General features: G+C 44.8%; 1 pseudogene; it reads right to left on the bottom strand.

Moving 5' to 3' along the window:
* Nucleotides 1-7,317: 7,317 nt before the first annotated feature.
* On the bottom strand, nt 7,318-8,691 carry LOC138287299 (zinc finger protein 436-like; annotated as a pseudogene).
* Nucleotides 8,692-15,036: the final 6,345 nt, after the last annotated feature.

Raw genomic sequence — 15,036 nt, 5'->3', positions numbered from 1 at the left:
CCTCTGACTAATACAACCTCTTTTGTGAAACCTACCCTTGAAAAGATTCCCAAGAGGGCCTTGGCCACTGCAGGAGCTGTAGTGGCCCTAAGAGGTACGGCTTCTGGATACCTGGTGGCATGGTCCACCACCACCAGAATAAATCTGTTTCAAGAAGCTGTGGGAGGGTCAGGGGAACCAACAATGTAAGTCCCTACCCTTTCAAAGGGTACCCCCATCACTGGAAGTGGAAATAAGGGGGCCTTTGGAGCACCACCTGTCTTTCCACTGGCTTGACAGGTGACACAGGAGTGACAAAACTCCTTTGTGTCTTCTGACATATGGGGCCAGTGAAAGTGAGGGACCAGTCTGTCCCAAGATTTGCTTTGCCCCAGGTGACCAGCAAGGGGAATGTCATGGGCTAAGGTCATCAAAAACTCTCCGTATTGCAGAGGGATTACAAATCCCCTGGTGGCACCAGGTCTGGGTTCCCTAACTTCTGAATACAGGAGGTTGTTTTCCCAGTACACCCTGTTGGTGCCATTGACATCTCCATCTTCCTGTCTGACAACTTGCTGTCCTAAACCGTCAAGTGTGGGACAAGTCTGTTGAGCCACACTGAACTCTTGCCTGGCAGGCCACCCTGCACCTAAGAGTTCAGCTGTGTCAGCTTGAAGTTCTCCAGGTGTAGGCTCTGTCCAAGGAATAGATTCCTCCCCCTCAAAGGGGGAAATCATCAGTGGAGGGAGGGATAGGGGATAATTTCTTACCCTTTCTACCCCTGCTTTTGGGGAGCTCTTGTTCTATAGTTTCAGGATCCAAGTTTCCCTATTCTCTTTGCTTCTTGGCCTAGCCCTGGTTAAAGCAAAGATATGCCCAGGAATGCCTGCATGGGCTTCCAACTCTACTTCAGCCCAAGCTGAAGTGTTCAAGTCATTCCCTAGTAGACACTCTACAGGTAAGTCTGTGAATACTACAACTTTTTTAGGACCAGTAACCCCCCCCAGCTGAGATCAACAACTGCCATGGGGTGGCTCACAGTATTGTTGTGGGTGTCAGTCACTTGGTGCTGATGACCAAGTAGGTGTTGCTCAGGGGACACCAGTTTTTCAGACACCATTGTGACATTGACACCTGTGTCCCTGTAGGCCTCAACCTAAACACCATTTATTAGGGGTTGTTGCTTGTACTTACCCATATTAACGGGACACGCAACAATAGTATTTTTTCTGCCTAAACCAGCTCCCACTATACTTCCCAGAGTTAGCCCTGCTACTCCCTCGGATTGATTATTGGTAGTATTAGTCTTCCCACCACCACTGCTATTGCTATGGGCACTAGTTGTAGGAGTGGGGGTAGTAGTGGTGGGAGGTTTGGCACTTTTCTTAGGACAGGAGCTTTCTACTGTCCTATGGCCTTTGTTTATACAGATATAGCACCAAGGCTTTTTGTTCTGATTGTTTTGGGAAGAGGATTTAGACCCACCCCCAGAAGAGTTTTGTGGGTCTGATAATAACTCTTTCTTATCTTTGTCCCCATCTTTGTCATGTGACTTACCACCTTCCTTCTTGCCTTTGTCACCCCCTGTATAATCTTTTCTGCTCACCCTTGTTCTGACCCATTTGTCTACCTTCTTTCCCAAATCTTGAGGAGAGGTCAGATCTGAGTCTACCAAGTATTGGTGCAACAAATCAGATACACAATTATTTAAAATATGCTCTCTCAATAGCAAATTGTATAAGCCCTCATAGTCAGACACTTTGCTGCCATGTAACCAGCCTTCTAAAGCTTTCACAGAACAGTCCACAAAGTCAACCCAATCTTGTGAGGCCTCTTTCTGGTCTCTCTGAAATTGATTCTGTATTGCTCAGTTGTGAGACCAAAACCATCTACGAGTGCAGTTTTGAGAATTGTGTAGTTGTCTGCATCCTCTTCTCTGACAGTGAGAAGTCTATTCCTCCCCTTGTCAGAGAAGGCCAGCCAGTGAATAGCAGCTCACTGCCTCTGAGGGACCCTCTGTACTTTGTAGGCCCTCTCAAGTGCAGCAAACCACTTATAGATATCATCTCCCAACTTGTATGGGGAACATTTTTGTGGAGGTTTCTGGAATCCAAGGAGTCCCCCTTGACTCTGGAATCCCTGAAAGTTGCTGCTGCCGCCAAGGAGTGCTAACCCAAACCCTGTCTCTCTTTCTCCACTACCAAGGCCTTCCTATTTAGGGCTAGCTGTTGCTGCTGCAGCCTCAGCCTGGCCTCCTCCAGTCACAGTTTCCTGAGCTCTCTAGCAATAGAGTCATCCACTGGAGTTGTGCAGTGTGATCCCTGAGACACTGAAGTGAGGTGAGAGTGAGCAGAGGTGGGTCTATCCCTAGTCTTAGTAACCCTTTCTACCTGCCTTCCGGGTGTGAAAGTAGCCCTACTAGTGTGACTTCCCTTCCCACTACAAGCTATGATAGTTGGTCTCCTAGGAATGTGGTGATCCTTTGAGGAAGTCTCCGCTCATATATAGAATTTAATTTTCTACCTCTGTGGAGTTAGGGTCTACTTCTTCCTCCTCCTCCTCCTGGCTACCAGCTTGATCCTGATCATCCTGGAGGAGAAGGCCTTATTCGGGTTCCTCCTCATATCCAACTTCCTCTCTGCATACAGCCCCTTCAATTCCTTAAAGTTCAGATTCTCATAGGGAGAATCCATGACCTCAGAGCCAGCTGCAGACATGGTGTGTGTTAGGATACTGTAGGGTGTACCTAACCAACCTAACTCCTGTTGAAGCCCCCTTTTCTATCTGCCCTCAGGAACAAACCAGAGACCAGCCAACCTTAAGGTACAAGCAGAAACATTAAATAATACGTTCGCGGAGACTGTGGCTTGATAGGCCAAGTCCAAGCAGTCTGACTTGCAGAACTCCAATACAATCTTTTATGCATGAAAACCACAAAATGGTGAAAATACATCACCCAATCAGAACAACTGAAAGATAATTTCTTCATCAAGTACATGGTGTGATGTTGATCAGGAGATGCATGGTATTACACATATATTAGGCATCTATCCAATCACAGTAGAATAACATTTCATGGTGGAAGCATGATACAAGATGACCACAAGCGTGACCTTCACATTTCTCAGACGGTTGGGACTTTCCAAGGCGTCACCAATCCAGCTTCCTCATATGCTCTCCTCAGACCTATGTGGACATCGAGATGTATGTCTGTTGCTGGGCGAATGAAGCAATGCATGTCACATGAGCTGACTCTTTTAAGCAAGCCTTGCATTACAAGCTGCCTGTCAGGGTTAATGTACTAAAGGTCATCCAACCTTCTGCATGTGTTTTTCAGGCCTGTACATCATTGAGTATCACAGGATGAGGTCAGGCCTGGGGGAATAATAAAATGGCTTCCTTAGCCAGTTTCCACAATCCTAGTCTCTCAAAAATAAGTGTTAGGGCAAGGGCTATGCCTATACCCTAGCCTGCCTAAACTTTAGAGATTAGCTTTCTGCACTAGGTACTATGTATACCTCTAGGTAAGGAGTGGTCTTTCCTGTGGAAAGCACCAGGTGACAGAGTAATAAGGCAAATGCAAGTGCTTAGCCCACCGCTGCACCATCAATGTAGGAGGCTGGCCTGGTGTGTGGTGGGTACCTATGGTACTTACACTTTATACCAGGTATCACCTATTAGTGTAGTGTAGTCAGGGTCTAGAAGCCAGGCTCTCTAGAGGTAGCTGAGGATGAGCAGCCAAGGCTTACCTAGGAGACATGCAAAGCTCATGCAATACCACTGTAGTCACACAGTACTTACACACAAGAAAGAAAACACTTGGTGTTACCAAAATAAAGGTACTTTATTTTGGTGACACAAATACCAAAAATACAATAGAAGCTATACTCCCTTGGGAGGCAAATAAATCATAAATTATATCACTACTATGCAGAAATAAGCATAAAAACAATTAGAAAACAATGCAATTAGTGAAAATCACAATAGAGATGGAGTGCTGGGGGCTGGAGCTTCAAGATGCCTGAGGATCAGGTGGAAAGAATGCCAACAAGCCTTGGCAGCTGCAAAGGACAGTGCACGGAGGTACTGTCCTGTGTGGGCAGGCAAGGTTTTCCTTCCACCCAAGTTGAACAACTGGAAGCGAGGACCCTCGGGACCACTTCAGACCACCACCCATGATGCAGGATCCATGCAACTCAGCAGGAGAGGGGATCCACGCAGCCAGTCGTTGATGCCATTGGTGCCTGCAGAAGCAGGAGAGTGACTCCTTCACCCCAAGGGAGATTCCTTCTTCCTTCTGAAGCAGGCTGAAGACTGTTTGTCCTCAGAGGATGCACGACCGGGAAAATGTTGCAGTTGCTTGAAGTAGCCGTGGATACAACGTTGCAGAATGCGTCTTGCTTCTTTATTTCAGCTTGTTGGGTTCTGGAGCGTCCAGATGCAGTTTCTTCAGTCAGAAGTTGAAGTGGAAGGTGCAGAGGATTCCTGCTGAAGTCTTGCAATCTGAATCTGAGGGACCACCCAAGAGAGAGACCCTAAATAGCCATGAAAGGGGGACTGGTCACCTAGCTCGGTGACCACCTATCAGGAGGGGGCTCTGACATCACCTGCTGGCACTGGCCACTCAGATGCTCCCAGAGTTCCCTGCCAACCATGAATCCAAGATGGCAAAACTCAGGGACCCCCTGGAGGAGCTCCGAGTACCAACCCTGGGGTGCTGAAGGACAGGAGAGTGGTCACTCTCCTTTGGTTTGTCCAGTTCACACCAGAACAGGGACTGGGGGTCCCTGAACCAGTGTAGACAGGTTTATGCTAGGAGGACACCAAATGTGCCCTTCAAAGCATTGCCAGTGGCCCGGGGAGGTTACCCCTCCCAAGCCTGTAACACCTATTTCCAAAGGGAAATCCTTTGTTCTGCCTTCCTGGGCTTGAGCTTCTCAAGCAACAGGAAGGCAAAAACCTGTCTGGGAGGTGGCAGCAGCTTTGGCTTCCTGGAAACCCCCAGAAGCCTGTAATAGCAATAATGGGGTCCTCGAAGGAGTCCCCAGAGTTCATGGAATCATACAACCAGTGCTTGCAAAAGCATCAGGGTACAATACCAAAATGTTTGATACAAACATGCCCATGTTCGGAATTACCATTATGTAGCTGGACATAGGTATTGACCTTAGTCCAGTACACACATAAAATAGTGTTACCACACTCACGAAGTCTTGGAAAATGGGCCTGAAGTTCGTGGGGGCACCTCTGCTAGTACATGGGTGCCCTCATACACAGGTATTTTGCACCCTGCTCTCTGGGCTAAAAGGCCAGCTATCTGGGTGACCTATAAGTGACCTGGTGCAGTGAAAAGTTGCAGTGAAAGGGTGCATGCACCTTTTCACGCAGGCTGCAATGGCAGTTCTGGATAACCCTTTGCTTGGGCTCCCTATGGGTGGCAAAATATATGTTGCAGCCCATAGGGATCCTCTGGAACCCCCAATGCCCTGGGTACCATATACTAGAGCCTTATAATGGGGCACCAATGTGGCAATTGTGGGTGAAATACAGAGTTTTTGGAGAGAAAGCATAATCACTGGGGTCCTGCTTAGCAGGATCCCAGTGAACACAGTCAAACACACTGACATCCGGCAGAAAAAGGGGGTAACCATGGCAAGAAAGAGGGTACTTTCCTACAACTACCAGGACAGGCCACGCAACCAGGCACATGCACTGCGTTCTACATACACAGCATCCTTTCTAAAGTTAGGGCTAGATAGGGCCTACCTTAGGGGTGACTTACATGTAGTAAAAGGAGTGTTCTCGGCCTGGCAAGTAAATTTAGATGCCAGGTCCCTGTGGCAGTAAACTGCGCTAGCAGGCCTGAGACAGGTTTGAAAGGCTACTTCTGTAGGTGGTGCAAGCAGCGCTACAGACCCACTAGTAGCATTTAATTTACAGACCCTGGGTACAGAGATACCACTGTACAAGGGACTTACAGGTAAATTAAATATGCCAATTAGGTATAAACCAATCATACCAACTTTAGAAGGGAGAGCACCTGCACTTTAGCGCTGATCAGCAGTGATATAGTGCTCAGAGTCCTAGAGCCAACAGCAAGAGGTCAGAAAAACTAGGAGGATGGAGGCAAAAAGTCTGGGGATGAACCCACAAAAAGGGCCAGATCCAACATTATTATAAAGCAGCACTTCATACAGTCTACAGGGAATTTATCTTTTTAGATATATTTTATATTCATGTGCATTAGATCCAATTTTAAACGTGTCTTATGGTATACACTTTAATAAATAAATGTGTGCTTCTTTATAGAATAATAGTGTTATTCCTGCCTTCTGCAAGGTGTTTTTTTGATAGAAATATGAACTAGGGAAACACCAGAGACAGCTCGGTATGACTGACTCAGTCTTTCTTCCATTGATGTTGAGTAAAATGAATGTCATTACATTTGGTGGTAAAAGAACTCTTTAGTAAAGTGGCAAATGAGTGAGCGGCATGTACTAAGTAAGTGGCTGGTTTTATTTTTTAGTGAGAGAACAAGTATGCTCATATATCACTTTTATCTTAGGATATTTTGGGCAAATGTTAAGCGTTTGTTGTATATCAGCTTGAATTGGCTCTTCTTGTATTTGTCACTCCCCTGGAGTACAGCCTCTTTACCGTCCTTCTGAAAGGATGACTTGTGTACTTTCACTGCTCAGGAACTACCTTTGTTTTGTGGATCAGCAATCCATGGAGGTGCATGGGGTTTAGGTTCAAGGGTTTACAGGCTGATGATAAAACTCCACATCAAGCTGAAAATGCCCTTGTTAGTCCAAGCATTGTTCATAGCGTTGCTTTTACTAGTAGCGTGACCAGGTGTGCTTGGATGTTTTATTTTATAACTGAACAATGTTTTGTTTCTTTTATTCTACATAATTCCAGTTTCGCAGTATGTTTCCTGGTACTTCATGTTTCTACCTACCTGTAGAGAAATGAACAATCACTGAGAATAGACATTTTCATAATTCTACAAATATCTCTGTTTTTCTTCTTTCCTGGTAGTTGAGGCTCTATCTATCTTCTACTTTTAATTATCTGGTATTTGAATGTTCCACAGAATTATAATGTTATAATTTTCTGCAATTCGTTCATCTCACAATAAGTGCATGTTTGCTCCTGTGTGTGTCCACAGATGAGTCAGTATTCTTTTTTTTTTTTTTTTAAATGTATTTATTCATTTTTACAGAACAATACAGGTCATACAATATAGAGCTACAGAAGGATATAAAACAATTGTCACCCACCCTAGTCAGCCCATGACCTAGAAAGAAATAAACACACAATACAAAAAAGTAAACAGTGCAATTTCAGTGTCATCGTGTATTCACACTGGGTACGGGTAAAAAGCATTAGCGGGCCATCAGATATTTTTCATGGGAGTCAATATTCTTGTTAATGTACTTAAGTCCTTGCCAAGTGTGCTGCATTTATAGGATTATTTCCATGTGTGTCCAATGAAGATGTGTTTTGGCTTAAGGCAGAATAGAATTGATAATTCACTAAAGGTCTTTATACATTCAGTGCACTTGTATGGCTTTTCCCCTGTGTGCGTTTTCTGATGAATTCTTAGGTTTGAGGAGTTACTAAAACAGTTTCCACTTTCATTGCACTTGAATAGTTTTTCTTGTGTGTGTCTGCTTATGTCTGTGTAGGATTGATGACTGACTAAAGCTCTTCACACATTCACTGCACTTGAATGGCTTCTCCCCTGTGTGAGATCGCTGATGAATCTTTAATGCTGAAGAGCCATAAAAACTACTTCCACATTCACTGCAATGGTAAGGTTTTTCCCCAGTGTGTGTTCACTGATGGTGATGCAGGTGTGATACATGACTAAAGCTCTTCACACATTCACTGCAATGGTATGGTTTTTCCCCTGTGTGTGTTCGCTGATGGATTTGGAGGTGTGATAATAGACTAAAACTCTTTCTACACTCACTACAATGGTATGGTTTTTCCCCTGTGTGTGTTCGCTGATGTCTTTGGAGGTCTGATGATTGACTAAACCTCTTGCCACATTCACTGCACTTGAGCGGTTTTTCCCCTGTGTGTGTCCACTGATGTCTCTTTAGGTGTGATAAACGACTAAAACTCTTCACACACTCACTGCACGTGAATGGCTTTTCCCCTGTGTGTGTTTGCTGGTGTCTTTGTAGGGTTGATAACTGACTAAAGAACTTCACACATTCACTGCACTTGAATGGTTTTTCCCCTGTGTGTGTTCGTTGATGTCTTTGTAGGTGTGATAACTTCCTAAAGCTTTTCACACATTCACTGCATTTGTATGGTTTTAGTCCCTGGTGTGTTTGCTGATGCCTTTGTAATGCTGATAACTGAATGAAGCTCTTCACACATTGAGTGCATTTGATTTTTTTTTCTCCTGTGTGCGTTGGCTGATGGTGCTTTGGTTTTGATGGCAAACTAAAGCTCTTGATGCATGTGTATGCTTTTTCTCTCTTGGTTGTTTTTTCTGGGCTAGGTGTATATTTTTCTACATTCCCTGACTGTGTTTCCTGAATGGCTAACATGGCTGATAAAGGACTTGTGTTATTCTCACACTACCTGTTTATATGTTGTATTTTGCATGTTTTAATTCTAATTTAACAATAAAGTACAATGGTGACTAAATATTACTTATCACACTCCTTACATGATAAAGGCTTCTTTTTTGGGCGAGTGTGTCTTTAGATTGGATAATGGTTCTGCACAGGCGTGTAAAGATCCTTCCTCCTCCTGGTTGATGCAAACTTGGACCCCTGTATTTTAGACAGCAGAACTAATCTTCCCTTCACCTTTCGGTTGTCTGGCTGCACTTTGTTGTGCCTTTCTCTGGTTACTGTGGTTTAGCCAGAAAGAGTTTACAATACACCTGGAGCTCGGAATGACGGTCGGTCATTGCTTTAGAAAACAAAGCACTGCTGTAACCACATCACACCAACCTCATGATCAAAGCTGGTGTTGGCGCCGGTTTATGGAGGAGGTGGATTGTTATTGTTGTTGCCTTAAGCTGGTGTTGGCGCCGGTTTATGGAGGAGGTGGATTGTTATTGTTGTTGCCTTCATTGTCTTAGAGCTCATTTCTTAGTCTTGTTGCGTGGAGGTGCCCAGCGCAGTCTCTTACATTCACTGAACTGCTCTTGACTGCTTCTTCAGGGCTCAGTCCGTTATGTTCCGGTTCCTCCGTCTCTTACTGCACTGTCTTTGTGCGTCCAAGGCTTGTTTCCTGTTGGATGCAAAGTGATTGAAAATCACTAAATGGAAACGTAATGGAATGTGAATAGACAATATTTATCTGGTTGTAAAAGACATCTCTTTTTTACCATCTTTGACACTTATCAAGGGACATTTCACTAGAGACAACTATTTGACTAGAAGTTCTGTTGAGCACGTCACATCTTTACTTCAGAAAAGGTGGAGATTTACATGTTCACAGAGTAACTTAATGAAGAAAGGGCTCTCACAGAGCACCACGCGCTACAGGTACAGCTTTAGGTAGAGGCACATGGTCAAGATTGAATTTAAACAAGAACAGATGTGGGAAACAGAGATGGATGAGGACATGAAAGTTTGAAAGTTTATTTATTTATTAGCAAGGTTAATTAAAACCATCGCTATTCAAGCGTACATACTATATAAATACTTGAACATACTCTCTATGTAAAATAAAAGCACATAAAAATGTGTTTTTGCTTATTTTAAACTAAATCATGTCATGGTGTTTAATTGTACATGATTAAAACTTACTCCACTGATTTCAATCTTATTCTTGATCTTAAACTCAGGACTTTCTTACTCCTGTGTTAAAGCCATGTTGTGTCCTGGTTACTAAAAGTAAAACACAGGCAATTTCCTAAAGTAAATAACACAAAATTATACCTATGACTAAATTCTAGCTGGTGTTAACCATTTGGGAACTCTTCTGACATAAGCCGATAAACCATGCACTCTTGGCTTACTAGACTTTATTCTCCATTTCTTTTTGGGCCTGTACCCTACATTTGGTCCCTTGACAAGAAAATGGGATTGAAAGTCCACTAAGCCAACTGATAACGGCCGGCCTATATTTAGTGACCTGAAGATGTTTTTCAAATACAATGTCCTGAGGCCTAGCAAAGCCAGGCACTCGCAAAATATATGTTCTAATCACCCTTGTCTGTACCCACACAGTCAGCACAAATGTGTCGCTGCTTGCTGTGTCCATAAAGGGACCAAGGGCCAGATGTAGCAAGCCATTCTCATGTCGCAAACTGCGAAAAACGCAGTTTGTGCCATGCAAACGGCCTCCCACGATGCTCATTCCCAAATTGCGAGTCGGTACCGACTCGCAATTTGGGAATGCGACTCGCAAATAGGAAGGGGTGTTCCGTTCCTATATGCGACTCGCATCGCAATTCAGACTTGCTTTGTGACCGCGAATGCGGTCGCAAAGCAACTCGCAGTTACCACCAGTGTCACACTGGGACCCCTTCCCCTTTGTGAATGTCGACAAAAATATTTTTTCAGAGCAGGCAGTGGTCCTATGGACCACTGTCTACTCTGAAAAAACTAAACCAAATGGTTTCGGTATTTTTTTCATTTTGCGACTTGTTTTCCTTTAAGGAAAACGGGCTGCAAAATAAAAAAAAACTGCTTTATTTAAAAAGCAGTCACAGACATGGAGGTCTGCTGACTTCAGCAGGCCACCATCCCTGTGAGTGCAGGGACTCGCTATGGGGGTTGCAAAAAGCGACCCACCTCATTAATATTAATGAGGTGGGTCTTTGCGTGCCCATAGCAAGTCGCAGAAGGTGTCTGAGACACCATTCTGCATATGCTTTTGCGATTCTGAAATTAAGGCATATCTTGCTACATCTGGCCCCAAGGCTTTCGTTTCCATCAACCCAAATCAAAAAAGCATAAACTGATGTTTCAACAACTGGTTGAAGGATGCTGCTAGATATTCCTGCACCCATAAAGTTTTGTATGATGTTATTACAGTCCAGGCATGTTCTCTTCTTGCCACTTTTTGTTTATCAAAAATTAGAGACTTCAACCTAGTGATAGCATTTGCTTTCTGATAAAACTCCACTTTGCCCAGGTTCAGCTCCCAGGCTTCTCGCAAACCTAGCTCTTTAATACAATTGTTTAAATGATGACCGCAGGTGCCTTTATCATTGTGACGCTGTTGCTCCTCGATTTGATCCAGCATAGATTATTGATGGTACCGATCTCTGCTGCACGCATTCTCCACCATAATTTGGTAAAGGCACATTTACTCTGATATTCATAATTTATCAGACCCATTTCTAAGCGACCTGGGCTGGAGATGCTGATCGTGGAATCCGAAAAACCGATTTATAGGCCTTCGTCTGAACTTGGGTATAAAAAGCTGCTTCCTTCCCCAGCATGATTTCGGCTCCATTAGTAACAGCGGGCATTAGCTGTGCTGCCACGACAGAAAGCAAGTAAGTGTATGACAGGCAACTCAGTTTTTGTTTTAATACTTTAAAGCCATAGGCCAAAGAGTGGGCTTTAGCTTGAGCAACAGCAAGCTGTGGTTTGAAAGTCTAGGGGCGATTCATAGTGAATCACAAATATTTATATGTGGGGGCCACCTACCCCCGGGTTCTTTTTAAGAACCATGAAAAAGATGTAAACTTCTTATCAACCAGGCGGACTACCTTAGTTTTGCTCAAGTTCAGTTCCAGACCTTGCGTTGTTATGCATGTATAAAATGCGTCAATGCTATGCTGTATTCCGACTGGTGTTTGGCTGAGTAAAACTATGTTGTCTGCATACTGTAACCATGCTATTCCTTTCCTGGCCAATAATAGCGGATGACTACTTATGGGTGCGAGGCCCTCGGCTAGGTCTGCAAGGTATTAATTGAACAGCATGGGAGCTAATACACACCCTTGTTTTAATCCTTTTGCCGTTGATATTCTATTGGTGAGGTGGCCACCCTCCCCGATTTTTACTTGCACCCAAGTGCCTGTATACAAGTCCATCATTGTGTTCAGAAGGCTACTTGGTAAGCCCCAACCTTTCAGTTTCTCCCTTAAGCGGGTTCTTGGCACACACTCAAAAGCAGCCTTCAGGTCAATAAAACACACAAATAACCTTTTGTTCTTAAGCCTGGCTTTATTTCCCAAGAGGGCCAGGGCTGCCAGGTTGGTAGAGGCTCCCATACCTGGTCTGAAGCCTGTTTGGCATTGTGGAATTAGATGTCTATCATATATCCATTCCGCTAGTTGTTGCAATAGACAGGCTGCATAGAGTTTTGCCTCCACATCAATCAAGGCTATTAGCCTGTAATTCAAGGGGGCTGCAGGATTTCCTCTTTTTGTATATTGGGTGAAAAATACTGCCTTTGCATGCATCTGGTAGCACCATAGTGCCCTGGAGGTCATTAAAAAGCAGTGCCAGATAGTGAGCCCAGAATGAGGGATCTCCTCTGAAAAGGGCGTTCAGAATTCCGTTCTGGCCAGCTGCCCCTTCCAGTTTTAGTTTCTTAATAAGGCCTGTCAGCTTTTCGATATCTATGTTCATTAGAGTGTGTTTTTATTCATTGTCAGATAGAGATAAGTCAGTTTCCGTTTTCACTCTAAAGCCAAAGTTTGTCTTACTTAAGTCATTTACTACCTGAGTGGCCTCCTCCTTCATGTGGTGCTCTGGGAATGAGTACATTGTTAGTACATGGGCTTCCCATGTGGCTGCGTCGATACCTGCATTCATTTGTCGTTTTTTTACCTGATTTCGCCTGTTTATCAATTGCCAGAACTTTTTATTATTTTTCTGTTTGTTGGAGATGAGAAACTTGGTCCACAAATCCTCATGATATCTCTGTTTTGCCATTCAGCAATTTTTCTTGTATTTGGCTCTTAATTCTGAAAGCCTTGTATTATTTGATTTCCTTCCCCGGTGTATGTCCTATAGGGCTTTTTTTGTTTCTCTAGAGACTTGATTTTTCTGATTACGTAGTGTTTTGTTATACCACAGCTTTTCCGCTCTGCCACTCTTAACTTTGCTATTTGCCTCTATTACCGAAATATGGAAGACGTTTTTTGATGGTGAATTTCTTCATTAAAGAGTCACACAAGTGCTTCCAAGCCGTCACTTGTTCTCCTAGAGGATGTTCTTCTTGTTCCTGTATTCTTAATGTTTCTTTGATCTGTTCAATTGTACCTGCACAGCGATACACTTCTTCCATCACTTTCTCAACGCCCTTCCATTTATTTTTTTTTGAATATCATAAGTCACTGGGGCAGTGTAAGAAAGTACCATCTTGGGCATGTTACCCCCATTGTTACTTGTATGTATGTTTGTTTTTGCCTGTGTCACTGGGATCCTGCTAGCCAGGACCCCAGTACTCATAAAGTATGCCCTGTATGTGTTCCCTGTGTGGTGCCTAACTTTATCACTGAGGCTCTGCTAACCAGAACCTCAGTGTTTATGCTCTCTCTGCTTTTAAAATGGTCACTGCAGGCTAGTGACTAATTTCACCAATTCTGATTGGCACACTGGAACACCCTTATAATTCCCTAGTATATGGTACCTAGGTACCCAGGGTATTGGGGTTCCAGGAGATCCTTATGGGCTGCAGCATTTCTTTTGCCACCCATAGGGAGCTCAGACAATTCTTACACAGGACTGCCACTGCAGCCTGAGTGAAATAATGTCCACCTTATTTCACAGCCATTTTACACTGCAGTTAAGTAACTTATAAGTCACCTATATGTCTAACCCTCACATAGTGAAGGTTAGGTGCAAAGTTACTTAGTGTGAGGGCACCCTGGCACTAGCCAAGGTGCCCCCACATTGTTCAGGGCAATTTCCCCGGACTTTGTGAGTGCGGGGACACCATTACACATGTGCACTACATGTAGGTCAATACCTATATGTAGCGTCACCATGGTAACTCCGAACTGGCCATGTAACATGTCTAGGATCATGGAATTGTCACCCCAATACCATCTTGGTATTGGGGGGACAATTCCATGCATCCCCGGGGCTCCAGCATAGAGCTTGGGTACTGCCAAACTAACTTTCCTGGGTTTTCTCTGCAGCTACCGCTGCTGCCAACCCTCAGACAGATTTCTGCCCCCCTGGGTCCTGGGCAGCCCAGTCCCAGGAAGGCAGAACAAAGGATTTCCTCTGAGAGAGGGTGTTACACCTTCTCCCTTTGGGAATAGGTGTTAAGGGCCTGAGAGGAGTAGCCTCTCCTGGCCTCTGGAAATGCTTTCAAGGGCACAGATGGTGCCCTTCTTGCACAAGCCAGTCTACACTGGTTCAGGGATCCCCCCAGCCCTGCTCTGGCGTGAAACTGGACAAAGGAAAGGGGAGTGACCACTTCCCTGACCAGCACCTCCCGAGGGGAGGTGCCCAGAGCTCCTCCAGTGTGTCCCAGACCTCTGCCATCTTGGATGCAGAGGTGTGAGGGCACAATGGACACCTCTGGGTGGCTAGTGCCAGCAGGTGACGTCAGAGACCCCTCCTGATAGGTGCTTACCTTTCTCTGTAGCCAATCCTCCTCTGAGGGCTATTTAGGGTCTCTCCTGTGGGTATCTCACCAGATAACGAATGCAAGAGCTCACCAGAGTTCCTCTGCACTTCCCTCTTCGACTTCTGCCAAGGAACAACCGCTGACTGCTCCAGGACGCCTGCAAAACCGCAATAATGTAGCAAGAAGACTACCAGCAACATTGTAGCGCCTCATCCTGCCGGCTTTCTCGACTGTTACCTAGTGGTACATGCTCTGAGGGTTGTCTGCCTTCACCCTGCACTGTAAACCAAGAAGAAATCTCCAGTGGGTCGACGGAATCTTCCCCCTGGCAAAGCAGGCACCAAACCTCTGCATCACCGGTCCTCTGGGTCCCCTCTCATCCTGACGACCGTGTTCCCTGGAACACAGGAGCTGGGTCCAAGTGTCGCCGACAGTCCAAATTTGGTGGAGGTAAGTCCTTGCCTCCCCAAGCCAGACAGTAATCCTGTGTACTGCGTGAACTGCGCTGCTAGGGCTTCTGTGCACTTTTGCAAGACT

This window comes from Pleurodeles waltl, chromosome 4_1 (assembly GCF_031143425.1).
Source record: "Pleurodeles waltl isolate 20211129_DDA chromosome 4_1, aPleWal1.hap1.20221129, whole genome shotgun sequence".
In the NCBI taxonomy this organism is placed as follows: domain Eukaryota; kingdom Metazoa; phylum Chordata; class Amphibia; order Caudata; family Salamandridae; genus Pleurodeles; species Pleurodeles waltl.
The sequence above is the reverse complement of the archived record's forward strand: the minus strand, read 5'-3'. Positions and strand labels throughout refer to the sequence as shown.